The sequence below is a fragment of the Tasmannia lanceolata genome, unplaced genomic scaffold (genome assembly GCF_043159265.1).
Source record: "Tasmannia lanceolata isolate RefF3 unplaced genomic scaffold, GAP_Taslan_0.1 ptg000021l, whole genome shotgun sequence".
In the NCBI taxonomy this organism is placed as follows: Eukaryota; Viridiplantae; Streptophyta; class Magnoliopsida; order Canellales; family Winteraceae; genus Tasmannia; species Tasmannia lanceolata.
In genome coordinates this window covers 8,775,271-8,789,731 of record NW_027518698.1, presented here as the reverse complement: position 1 = coordinate 8,789,731, position 14,461 = coordinate 8,775,271, and positions in this window count along the sequence as shown.

The window sequence follows — 14,461 nt, the reverse complement described above, 5'->3', positions numbered from 1 at the left end:
TTGAAAACTGTTAAGACAGTCAGTCCAGTTTAGATCGGTGTCTTAAACGTCTTAGGCATATAGCTTAGTTTAGGCCACCGAACTACGTCGACTCTAATTCTAGTGAGGCTTGGGTACATAGGCAACTTAGATACTTAGATGGCATACTAAGCACGAGTTGGCCCCACACACAATCAGTGGGATTTTTAGGGTAGTTTTTTTATTTCTTTTCTCATTTAAAATCCTAAATTAAATTGATTAAATCACTTAGGATTGTTTCCCAAATTAGAATTTTAGAAGAACTCTCACATAGATTGAATCTTAACAAATCAAGAAAAATCAAGATACACATTTATGAATTATATTGAAATTAGATTTTAGGATGCATGTCACATAGTTCGCACATCAAAAGAGTTTAAATGAGCAATTTAAAAGAAATTCAAGAGAGTTAGCTTTTGAAATTGAAGACCGGATTACCAGGCAAGAATGGTGCATGTGGTGGTAATTCCCCACACCTTCTACTCTCGTAATCAGGTAACGAATCTAGATTTCTAGTCATTTAAGGGTCCTAGATCTCTCATTTAGGTGGCAACTCTGTCATTCTTTTTGTGCGTGAAATTCGGATTGCTTTAGTGATCCCAAGTTCACGAAAAAGATGAATTAAATCAATAATAAAAAATTACACGCTATTCGCGTGGGTACGAGAGACCAAGAGGGGGAGGCGGTTCTCGCCCCCTCTCGTTGGATCGGGTCCCATAGATGTGCATGATTTATTTCTAGCAATCTAAACTCCTTGTTAATACTAGCAATATGATTTTTCAAGTTTGAATTTTTAGCTAGTTGATCCTCAAGTTTCTTATGTAATTCTTGGACATTTTCAATTAGTTCTTGAAATGTGAATTTGGTACTATCCAAGGTGTTTTCATTAGATAATCTCATTAAGCACATGTTTTCATTTTGAAGATTTCAATAGAGTCCAAAATATTTTTAGCATTTTTGCAAGAGTATACTTTTTCATAAATGTTAGGTGGTAATGCACAACATATTGCAATTAGGGCTTTTGAATTTAACAAAGATAATTTGTATTATATTTATTTAATCCTTTAGATTTAGCATGTAAAACAAATCCGTTTTCAATTATCTTTATCATATCTTTATCAAGACCTTTGAAGTATATGTTCATATGGATCAACCATGATCCATAATTCAAACAATCCAAAATAGGTAGTATATAGATCCCATCATTTAAAGTTGCCAAAAATTTGATCTTTTAACTCTTAACCGGTTAGGGCCTTTCTTAAGAGCCCAAGCTTTGATACCGATTGAAATCCGAGGATTGACTCGGTTTGGCAACTTAGAGGGGGGGTGAATAAGATGTTTATAAAACCTTTGCCTTTTAAAAAAGTTTCCTAAAATTTCACCCAAGACTTATCCCTTGCTTAATTAAGTTTGAAATAATTGAACTTAAATAGTATTACAAATTAATATAAGTTTGAAACCTTTTTTGATTAGCAAACTTACTTAGGTGATTTATAGCCTAGTTAGCATGGTATAATTATTCAATCAAAAATAAAATGCTAACTACTCACTCAATTCTAACTATGTAAACATGCAAGCACGAATGATAGAGTGAGAGGGTGAGAGAGAAAAGGAAAATACCAACACAAGTGACAAGGATTTATAGTGGTTCGACAAACGGCGTACTCCACTATTCTCAATGTCGCACTTGAGGATTTTCACTACTGAGACCTTCACAACGCCCTGCTCCGAGGCTTTCACAACCCAAGGGAATTCAACAAGGATGCCCTTGCCACCTTTACAATGTCTCTTCTACATGGCCGAGAACTAAGCCCTTCACTCAAGAAAATTAACACGGGATGCCCTTCCACCTTTCTTGTCTCTCCTACACCGCCGAGATCTAAGCGCTTTCTGAAGCAGAAGATAACTTCGCCTCTAAGTAGGCTACAATGCACAATGAAGCTCTCACAATGTTCTGTAAAAAATACTTACAATTTAAAGCGTAAACCAATCTCAAATGTTTTTTCTCAAATCAAGGCACAATGAGTTTGGTGAGAGTGAAAATAACCCAAAAATAGTTGTAAGTGTGTTTCTAGGGTTCTTTAGAGTTGGAACATGTTCTCCTTAATGATTTGAAACCATACAACATGCATATATAGGTTCCCGACTCAATATTAGCATTTTAGGGACAAACTGGTATTTTTCAGGTCAAAAAGTCCACTAGCCGTTGTAGCCGCAACGACTATATATTTTTACTTTTTACCATTCTCGGAGTTCCCAAAAATTTCTCGGAGTTCCGAGAAATCATCTCGGAGTTCCAAGAAAACAGCCAGATAGTGAATTTTCACTTCCTTAACCATTTCTCGGAGTTCCAAGAAAATTCTAGGAGTTCCGAGAAAACGTCCAAAGAATGAATTATATTCCCTGGACCATTTCTTGGAGTTCTAAGCTCGAAGCTCGGAGAATAATTCTCGGAGTTCCAAGAAGCTTATGAATAGCAGATTTTCCTTTTTTTGTTGCTGAATTCTTTTAGGCTTTTCGAACTCATTTTATATGAAGATTGGACTGTCATGAGGGTCCCACAATGATGGAACACCACATGGTCATTCACTAATCCATTTAGGCTCTAAGGGTGTGTTGTAGTCTCTTTGGAAAATATTATTTTTCACTAGGTTTAAGGGTTTAAACAATGTGCCTTGACAAGAGAAAATGCAAGAGAGATCTGAATACAGTCTACCCTTTCTATCAGTCTCTTGAACTCTTCTCTTGAGCTGGGAGCTTCTATGATTGAGCTTCCATGCTTGACATCTTCAAGTTGTGGTAGAAGCTCCTTGGTCCTTTGTATTAGTTCTTGATCCTTCAGCTTTGGCCTTCATGATCTTCTCTGTATGTTCAATGCTTTGAGATGATTGTTGAGCTTCTCCTTGGTAGATCCTCCAAGGTGTAGTTTGCCAAAGTATGCTCTAGCTCCTTTGTTCATTGGTTGGTTCATCTTCAAGCATAGGTCAACAAGGTGTGTACTAGTATAATTTGACTTGTGTAAGACCTGTCTAAAGCACAACACTTAAGGCAAATGATCAGTCCATAAACAACTAATCAATTTGCGTTTGTTAATCTTAAAAACAAGGTAATTGAATGAACCCATGGGGAACCCTTGGGCTTACAATTTTCAATAGAAATATCCTCAACGCTACTTACATTTTTTAAGTCATTTACTATAGACAATCTGTCAATTAATGTACATTCTGTAATCAAGGACTTACCGTGTTTCATAAAAATACTGCTTTTACTAAAAAATTGTTGAATAGCCTGCAATCAATAGTTTGGAAACTAAATTTAAATTCCTTATAATGGAAGGTGCTTATAGACACTTATTTAAACGTAAATATCCTCCTGAAAATGCTAGTAGTAGATCACCTACAGCTTGGACTGCAACCGTTGCATCCGTTCCAATCTGTTGGTAGAGTTCGCCCTCAGTCAACCTTCCACTTTTCCTGAACCCCTGCAAAAAGTTGCATGAATGTGAGGTTGCACCAGGGTCAACACACCAGGAATAGGCAGGACCAATCAATTGGTTTCTATAACAAAGATTTGAAACATTCCTTGAGAGGACTTGTTGCTCTGTTTAGTTGCTAAGTAATCCCTGCAATTGCGCTTCTAGTGACCAACTTTTCCATAATGGAAGCACGCATCCTTGGATGGGTTGACTTCGTCATGAAATTTTTCTTGTTCTTGACTTTGAAAATATTTTTCTTAGAACCTTGGCCTTTACTCTTTCTTTTTCCCTTGCCTTTCGGTTTGGGTGTTGAGACTACATTAGCTTCAACTAAGAAAGAGGATTTTTTATTCTTTCTCTAAAGAACCTTAGTAGATTGAATATGATTCAACAACTCTGTCAACGTCATTGAAAATTTGTCCATGTGGTAATTTATGACGAAGTCATTGCATGATGGTGGTAGGGATGCTAACACCATTTCGATTTACGACTCTCCATCTAACATGGTTCGTAAAACTTCGAGCTCATTTAGATAGCCCAACAACTTCAACATGTGATCTCTAATTGGGGTACCTTCTACTATTTTAGTGGAAACCAGGCCCTTAATCACTAATTGTCTGGCACTGCGATTTTGTTTTCCAAATATCTCCCTAAGATTGTACATAATATCTATGCACGAAGCTATTCTGACATGTTGCTATTGCAATACATTCGACATCGAACCAAGGATATAACACTTAGCCAGTTCATTATCTTCATGCCATGTTGTGGCTCTATCCCTGACGTCCTAGGGAGCATCGGGACAAGGCAACTCAGGTGCCTTAATAGTCAAGACCCAATAAACTTTCGCTCCTGTGAGCACTAGGATTAAGTTCCTCTTCTAGTCCACATAGTTTGGACTAGTAAGTTTGTTATCTTCAAGGATCCTAGCTTATGGATTGAAGGATGCTATATCTGATGTAACAGAAAGAATGCATAAATAAGCAAGACTAACCATTTAGATTTTATCATGACATTAAACTAATAGATCTGGGTTTTTGATCTCTAATGGTACTGCCCATTGTTTGTCTTATTTAGGTGCCCCTCAAACACGTAAACCAAGAGAAATAACATGATTTCTCCAATGGGCATCGGATGCTCATCAACAATAACTTTGTTGAGTATGAGTGGATTCATCTAACCCATCATATTATGATTATGATTTCCGATTTGATTTTGGCCTCAAAGCATCGCAATATATCTATCCTTTGGGCATCAACACTCTTTGCTTGGTTTAGCTAACACCGACCGCCTTGGAATCATTTTACAAAACATACTAGCTTCTACTTTGGTATATGACTAATGTATTTTGCAAATATCCCTTACCCTTATAGGAATCTATTAGTTACTATAGATAGAAAATCAAGATCAGCTTCTGCTTTGGCATATGACAGTCTTGTTCTATAAATGAGTCAACTAATAAATGGCTTTGGAAGGCCGTGGAGATTAATCCTTTCGATTTAAATCCACATTAACAACTTAATATTTTATAAAGAGGGTATCTTTTAAGTGTGAAAATCTGATTTCTATGCATGCATCTAAACCAAACCATCAAATGGAAATACATACATAAGGAAAGAAAAATGCAATCAACCATTACACATCCAAACCATAGAAAGTAAAACAATAACATCCATAAGCTTAATTTTGGTCTCTTGGATTTATAGGAATTCTCCCACTGACCATTTAAGAATTATCTAACCATTTTGTAGTTAATTAATCCCCATAATTCCATATTACAAAAATTAGGGTGAAATTTGGGCAACTATTCGCTATAGAATCAAGGTCCGCCATCATCTATAACCTTCTTGAAGCATCGCCATATCCAAGTTTTCTTTGATTCTTCGATTGACCTCCAGAAGAGCGATTTTCTTTCTTCATTACTTCTGATGTTTTATGAAATTAAACTACCCTAGTATAATATATACCAAAAGAAATTCTCCGTGGGAAACCAGTTGTCCGCACAACTGCCCAGAGGGAGTACATAAACCAATAAAACCTGTAATTAATACATTGCAGACTTTTAATTGCTAGATTTTAGCAATGTTAAACCATAAAAATAAACAAGAAAGATCCACAAATATTATCCATATGCATCTCATGAATGGATAGAGGTCGAATAATCCTTTTCGCCCAATTCTCACCAATAATGATCAAATCATACTGAAATTAAATTAAATAATTTTTAATTCAGATACAAAAACAATTCTCACCATTAATTTAAAATATTTTTTAACTTAAATTAAATTAAATAATTTTTTTCTAAAGGATTCATTTAGCCGACCCGAACTAGTTTGGGACAAAGGCTTTGTTGAGTTGAGTTGAGTCAGCCATAAAAACTATTGAAATATAAAGAAACATGATAGAATAAATTCTTATGATATCAGAATTTACCACAAAAAATTTCGCAGAAAAAGGAAATCATTTGACAAAGAAAAGCTCAAAACAGTGGTTTTCGGAAACCCTTTCAGAATAACATAATGTTGAATATTTTAAGTGAAAGAAAAACTATTCAGACTACCATATTAGGTACTGATTATGCTTATTTCACACCCAACTATTGTTTGAAAAATTTAATCTTTGGCTATAAATTATTTTCACAGTTTTGTGGCCATTCTGAAATAAATCATGTAATTCCCGAAATAAAAATAAGTAATTTTGGCCTAAATTGAAAAATTCATCTCCCAGTCTGCTCATCGGATTTTGATGATTCTTGATCCGTTGGAATTGAGTAGATCGAAATTACTGATCTCTACATAATACTACTTATGTCGATTAATTAACACTATGGACTAACAACCTCGGATAGCCGGGATAGAACTTCCGGACTCATAGCGGGTATACCAAATGATATCTCTTTGGTTAATTTAATCCCCTAATCTGAGCCCTAGTTGCTCTGATACCACTTGATGGAAGGTTATCCCCTTCCGGTAAGATCGCTATGCGCAGCGGGAACAAAAAAGGCATAGAACTTTTAATTTCCCTTTTTATCTTGCTTTTGCCTAAGATCCCAGAGTCTAGATTAGTTAATTATGTTAATTAAACATAAAGAAATATCTCTTTGAAGAAGAAATCAACGAACCACGCTGCTTGATCTACTCTTTGAACGGTTGCGATCGTTCTCAACACCGTGACGCCCGCAAGTTGAACCGATGAATTCTTTTCTTTACACCATTGATTGTGGATATGAATAACTCTTATTCAATTCAACAAGGTGTGATCTAACTCGTACCTTTGTTGTAGATATTAGAGAATTAAATTGGAATCCTTTCTCTTTGAAACTATGGAGTGAAATTCCAACAATTCGAGAAGATGAACAGAGAGAGTGGAAAAATGATTTTCAAAGAGAGGAGACATGGCTGACGAATTTTGGAGATGGAATACTCTCCAAATTCGTTCAGCGCTCTCTCTTAAATAATAAGAGTTGGGTTTGATCTTCCCCTTGTTTATCTCTCCCAATTCCTATCCAATACGGAGACTAGTTGCATTAAGACTCCGGGACGAATTGGGACGCTTCCCAAACGACCAAGGCTATGTGGAGACACCCAAGAAACCTTGGGGAACGTGTATTGAAGTCTCTCTCCAGCCCTGTGTCCTTATCTCATAAAAGTTAGTGTTGGAAATAAATTGCTTGCTTTGTCTACCCTACATTTTAGCAATTCTTATCCAAAGAGGAGTTTGAGCGCATCTCAAAGTCCTTGAGCAACTAGTAACGTTTTACCCAGCTCTCCAACTATTTTGGGCGTGTGGTGGGCCCCACCAAGCTTATCCAAACGTGTAGTCCTATCCCAATTCCCAATTCTGCTCTAATATTGCAAATTTTGCAAAACCAGTTTGGGAATAACTATCCTCATTTGGATTTCACATTATTATAATTATTATTAATCGTATTAATAATATATAATAATGTATAATAAATGAATAATTAATTAATAATTAATTATCCAGTTAATTAATTACTAACTCGCATCCAACGGGAGTTTTTTTAGCTCCAATTTGTCTTCGAAAAATTCTCTCATTGTCTCTTGTTAACTATTAACAAAGACGTAATATATATATATATATATATATATACACTTAATTAATATCCACAATGATCTAACGAATCATATCCGTCCGTGAAATTACAAAAATGAGGAACCCTGATCCGTTTGGCTGTTATCGGGTCATTCGAGTTATGAGTGGGATCGTCGCAGGGATCCGACGGTCGATCCGGCAAAATCCTACAGTGGACCCCACTGCAATCTCTCTCTTGTAGTTAAACTACACTCGCATTAGGTTAGTGGCTTCCATCGAGATGGAATCCTAAAGATGACTGTCAGATCATCTTACCCCTAATCACATCTTGTATGTGCATGTCATTTCTTATTGACTACTCTACTGAGTTGAGTCATACGGGGTGTGGCATCATTTTGGCCCACTCTTGGTATATCATTTTGGTCAAGCGGTGTCCAGGTTCTAAATGCATTTGTAAAATTTTTTGAAAACCATTTCAACGTTTCATAAAACATTCCGATAAACCTTTTATCAAGTCTACCTGGGCATGCTATCTAATAGGCCTACCGCTTTGACAAAATTGTAGATGTCAATCCCTAAATTTTAGCACGAAGAATCCCTTGTTGAGTATCACTATTGGTCTTGCGGGATTGCTCTAGGATATAGTTGTATCCGATTTGACTCTAAACTAGAATCACTATGAGATAGACTAAGACCCTAGAACGGGCCGACAGACCAATAAGATCCCTCAGGTCTAAGGACATGTGAAGGGTCGTGTCTAGAAGAACAACTTTATACTCTATGCAGGTCTAAGGACATGTTTGTCCCTAGGTAGTGTAGTAGAATGCCATGCTCAAAGGATACATAGATCTAAGGGAGCAAGGAGATATGCCATTTCGGTTCTATGCAAGCCTTAATAGTTTCACCTCCTGACACGAGTATGTAGGCAAGACTGGTACTAGTTGTATACAGAAAGAGATGTCGAGTCTCTTTCCCAGCTAGGAACTATTAAGGCTTGCATAGAACCGAGATGCCATATCTCCTTGCTCCCTTAGATCTATGTATCCTTTGAGCATGGCATTCTACTACACTACCTAGGGACAAACATGTATCATAAAATAAGCACATCACACACATTCATTAATATAATTACCCATTTATGTCACGAAATAAATCTTTATTGATTAATAAATGTCATTCTATTGGCTTTTTGGGGCATATAATCTAACAGATAGCACACGACGTCCTCCACTGCCGTTCTGACCGGCCACTATGCAAACCAACTTACACTCACCATCGCACCGGAGGCGTACCTGACTAGAATCGGCTACCCCTCAACCTCCAACTTGGGCAAACCGAGTACAGCCTAAACCCCCCCCTCTGAAGCCGGCGTGAGCAACCCGCTCTCGCTCCAATCGGGAGTCCAGAAAGTGCAGAGAAAGTGAGTGGGGTCATGCCCACATTCCCAATGGGGATGTGGAAGGTGAGAGTAGGTTGCCACTGTTAGAGTTGGTGCCTATAGACATCCAATTTTGTCAATGCAGTATTAATGATAGGTGTGGCGAGGAAGAACCTAATGACGAGTTCTAGAGCACCAGTTGTGTTTCTCTCAATCTCTCTTTAGAGTACCAAATGATTTCTGAAAGTCATTGTAAACCACCAGAAGCCTGTTTTAACATAGCACCCGCCTTTTACGGCATAAACCGGTAAGCGTGTTTGCGCACGGCATTCCAATCGGTAAGTTAACTTTGGGTTAGAAACTTCCATTTAAACCCAAAAGATACTTCGTCTCCCGGATACATACAATATTAGATTCCTTGAAAAGCTCCTGGAACAACGAATCCAACGGATCTGACCGTGTACATATTGGAGTTCATCGGGAAAGTTATGAACGATCAAAACTAACCGACAAAAAGACGAAACAATATAAAACAAAATCGGAGAAGAGACGAGCTATCACGCGAACCGGGGACGAGATCATCTGGTCTTATCTAGATGATGTCATCCCAAATAGGCGAATTTGGGTTCGACCTAGATATTTTTTACCGCCCACCTATAAATAGGTGGGGGGTAAGAGGTTTTTACACGTCTCTCTCTCTGCCCCCTTTTTTGTGGTTTTTACACCCTTCTTCAGTGTATACACCCCCTTTCAGTGTATATCAAACCCCAAACCCCTGCAAAAATTATGAAAAAACCCTAGTTAGCTTGCTTTTTAGAAGAAAGAAAGTAGAGAAACAATAGGTAGCTTGAACCGGGCGTCGACACTCCGCCGAATTCCAAAGGTTCGTAGCGACGTTTTTTCTTTTACGCTATTGTTCTGCCGCTTTTCAATAGCAGCGCCGTTGCTCTGCTGAAACTTCGACAACTTCAGAGTTCTTTTCGGCTACATAGCCGTTAGTCTGCCAATTTCTCCGCAACTCCGGAGCCTCCCTCTTCAATACAGCGCCGTTGCGCCACCGAATTTCGGAGAACCCAATGCCCTATTATCCAAATAACACCGTTGTTCTACTGAAATCTCTGCAAAATCGAACCCTTCCAAACAAGCTCAGTTACGCTGCCCAAATCTCCACTGGTAAAAATTACATCTTTTTCAATGTAATTTCCTTTTCCAAGAATAGTACGAGGTGGTGACATAAGATCTCCTGCTCATGTCGGCCCCCAGATCTCATGATATAAACCCCTCTGGCTTTCTTTTACTTTCTGTCTTTTACTGCTGTCTGTAATTTTCTTCTCCAAGAAAGGTACAAGGTGGTGACATAAGATCTCCGACTCATGTCTGGCCCCTAGATCATATGATATAAACCCCTCTGCCTTTCTTTTACTTTATGCATTGTCTTTTTCTATTTGATTTAGGGGGCCTACTTGGGATCAGTTGCAGCATTTCTGTGGAGTTTGTAACATATGATCTCAAATAGGATCGAACCGAACCACTTATTTTTTATTTTTTCTGTGAATTCATTTCATTTATATTGCGAAATTAAGCATAACTTAACAAGGGATAAAAAGATCAATTATCTTGTTTCAAATCCTTCGAAAAAATGCCAATCTAAGTTAAGAGACCGGATTAATCCGGGCAAGAGGGCTGCCTAACACCTTCCTCGATTGTAACCACAACCCTTACTCAGATATCTGTAAGGACCATGCCATAAAACAGAGCAAAATATAAGGTTCAAAGGCCCAGAGCAAAAGAACCCCTTTGGTTACTATTCTTTCAATGAAATTCGAGCCCCAATGCTCATTTCCTTGAAAGAACAGACACGGGTCCTAGGTCCTAACCTAGGTGGCGACTCTGAATTCTCTATCTCGCGAAGTTAGGACCTCGATCCCGACTTCGTAAGATACGCAGATCAAATAACACCCCCTGAAAACCCGATGTGGTGATCCCTTGTCGTCTTGCTCAACGAGGGAAAAAACTGACTCCCACAGACTGGCGACTCTGCTGAGGAAAGAGATTGAACATGAGAAATCCTCTCAGTAGGTCTGTTTAACAAAATCAAAGGGTTGTAACTATGTATAACTAAATTGGCATTTTCGAAAGAATTCAATCAAATAATTAAATATTTTTCTCCTTTATTAAGGTTATCCTTAACCCGATGTAGCCTTCAGGGGTATTCGCAAGTTGCAAACATTTCACAAGTAGCGAACACTACTGACGAGCGAAATAAAACAAGTGTTAGACTTACTTTCCAGTACACATACACTTGCCACACATCTTCTGCAGGGATTGCTAAGAGCCAATGCTCAAAATTGCTGCCAATTGCGTGAAAATGCCCCAGGACGCACCTAGGCTTACCTTTTTTTTATTTTCACGCACACACCATGGGAGTTCATCGCTCACTTGCATACCTATTTACACGGGAGTGACTAGCACTTGGAACAGATTCGGTACCACTTGGGATTTCATCACCCGAAGTGCAGCTGGTCTCGCCTCCATTTGATGTGAAAGCACCACCTCTTTGCACGTCACCCTTGTGGTGGCGTTAAACCGATGATGTATTAACTTCCCACCACGTCCGGGCACACTGGGCAATGGATTGTTTAATCACATTGCCAAGAGGAACCTTCAAGCCTTCATCCCATGCATAGCCCTGCATACTACGCACTTAGATGTTACCATGCCATGTCTAAAGGCATGCTGAGCTTAGAGTCAGGCAAGCTTACCAGTTACTCTCGAGAGATGTGAGCGTCTTTCAAAATAGGGATACACCAAACTTTTAGCCCACCGCGGGCATGTTGAGCGAGTCTAGAAAGGTGTATTCGGGTTGCCTCAATTCTTGTTAGGGATGTCATTACTCTAGCCCGATGCGCAAACGGTCGCAGTTCAATTACCCAAGAATAGAGGTTATGTCTAACCTTTAGTTTTGTCTAGAGTCATGCTTGAAAACGCATAATTCTTTGGATAAGCAACCATTGTACCCTGGAAGGATGTTCGTCTAGCGGGTAATGCACTTAACCAAAAGACCCTCATTCTGGTCTCAACTTTCAAAAGCTATTGCAATCCTTCAATCGTATTTTTGTTGTACCGTTTTGGTCTCAGCCACGTAAGGATCTACTGTTTTTCGCACTTCAATCCATCCTGACTATCATTATAGTCAAGACGGCGAAGCCCTGTTCAAATAAGTCTACCTATTTTTGGACCTATCCTATCCATTTTCGGCTGATTTCCCCTTTTTCAAAAGTTATCTCTCCACACAGAGATAGACCTTCCTTGTCCTCTTTTACGGTCAAGAGCGGCGAAGCTTTGCCCAAATGAACCCGTCTTCTTTTACGAAGATGACCTTGTCATAACCATTGTTATAGTCACAATACCCGAGCTCTGCTCAATTCCAATCAGTCTTTCTGAAAAGTTAGACTCATTTAAACCCCTTCTATGGTCGAAGGTGGCGAAGCTCTGCCCAAATGAACCCGTCTTCTTTTATGAAGACGACCTTGTCATAACCATTGTTATGGTCACAATACCCGAGCTCTCCTCAATTCCAATCAGTCTTTCTGAAAAGTTAGACTCATTTAAACCCCTTCTGTGGTTGAAGGCGGTGAAGCTCTGCCCAAATGAACCCATCTTCTTTTACGAAGACGACCTTGTCGTAACCATTGTTATGGTCACAATACCCGAGCTCTACTCAATTCCAATCAGTCTTTCCAAAAAGTTAGACTCATGTAAACCCCTTCTGTGGTCGAAGGCGGCAAAGCTCTGCCCAAATGAACCCGTCTTCTTGTACAAAGACGACCTTGTCATGACCATTGTTATGGTCACCATACCCGAGCTCTGCTCAATTTCCAATCAGTCTTTCTGAAAGGTTAGACTCATTCCAAACCATTTGTTTTGGTCTGTGGTGGTGAAGCTGTAAGTCCAATGGTTCCCACCTTCGTAATTCCCATCTTATTTTGACGATTCCAATACACAAGTGATTTAAGATCACTAATGTGTTTGATTGTCTAAGTTGTAGATCATGATTGCTTAAAGACAAGATTGCTTGGATTAAGGCCAAGAAGCTCTCATTTGACCACATACGGAAGGCCAAAGTCATCGGCGATCCAAGACAATTTGAAGACTTGAAGAATCGCATTGAAGATCGAAGTCTATTTAGATTGTATAAGATCCAATCCTAGTTTAGGATTTTGAAAGGCATAAATTAAGTAAATAATCACACACCCTAAAATATTTACGTGATTGTCCTTGTGGTGTTCCAACACTTTGGAACCCTCATTTACAATCCGAACTTGGTGTAAAGTTGGAAGCCCAAACACAGAATTGAAAATCTGCTGCTGATAGGCTTCTCGGAACTCCGAGAAATCCTCGGAGCTCTGAGATTTGGTCCAGTAGAAAATTTCCAACTTCTGTTTGTATTCCCGGAACTCCGAGACAGCTATAACGGGAAGAATTTTGACCGTTCGGAACTTTGCCAGATTTACGACAATGCCCCTCAAACGGTCATATTGGGTTTTCCTATATATATGGGTATTCTCTACGTCCCTATTATCAATCCTAACACTCTAAAACTCTACTTGAACATCCAAAGAGTGAATCAAAGCTTGTTTATGCCTCTCATCCTCTTGAATTAGGATTTGGATCATTAGGCTCAATTTGTACATCTTCTACAATTTGTAAACCCTTGTGAGGGATTGTTTTTTGTTCTTTCTTTCTTATCAAGAACTTGCATTGGGCGAGTGTTCGGAGAAGCAGAGCCCACTCTCCGTGGTGAAGATTGCCACTAAGGTTAAAGGCGATCGGAATTGTAATCGGCATTGATCTTCGCCGAAGTTAAGAAGATCACATAGTGAAGCCATCAACGGGTTTGGTTGGTGGAGTGGAGTAGGCCTCGCGTTTGGAGGACCGAACCACTTTAAATCTCGGGTGCACTCTCTCTTTAAACTCTAGCTCTTTATTTGCATTGCACTTAGGATTTAAGTTGTGTGCTCATTTTTCATTCTTGATCTCTTAATCTTCTAAAATTGGGTTTAAGTCTTCAAAAGTCTAAACCTTGTTAGTAACCTAATTTCACCTCCTCTTAAGTTGCCGTACTCAGGACCACCCTTGGAATTTCACTTGGTATCAGACCCTTGGCTCTTAAAAGATTTTCTTTTCTTAAAATCTTTTGTAAATTTTTAAAATTTCAAACAAGGGAAAGATCATAAGATCTTTGGCAACTTTCTATTTGTGAAATGGCAAATATAAATGGAACCAAACTTCCGGAAGGCCATTCCACAACTAGACCTCCTTTCTTTAATGGGTCCAACTATGGACATTGGAAGACAAGGATGCGCATCTATCTTCTTTCGATAGATGTGGAACTTTGGCATATTGTTGAAAATGGATACATTTTGCCTTCCAAGCCATTTGAAGAATGGAATGTTGAAGATAAAAGGCATGCAAATTTAAATTACAAAGCTATAAACTCTTTGTTTTGCGCCTTATCAACGGAGTAGTTCAAT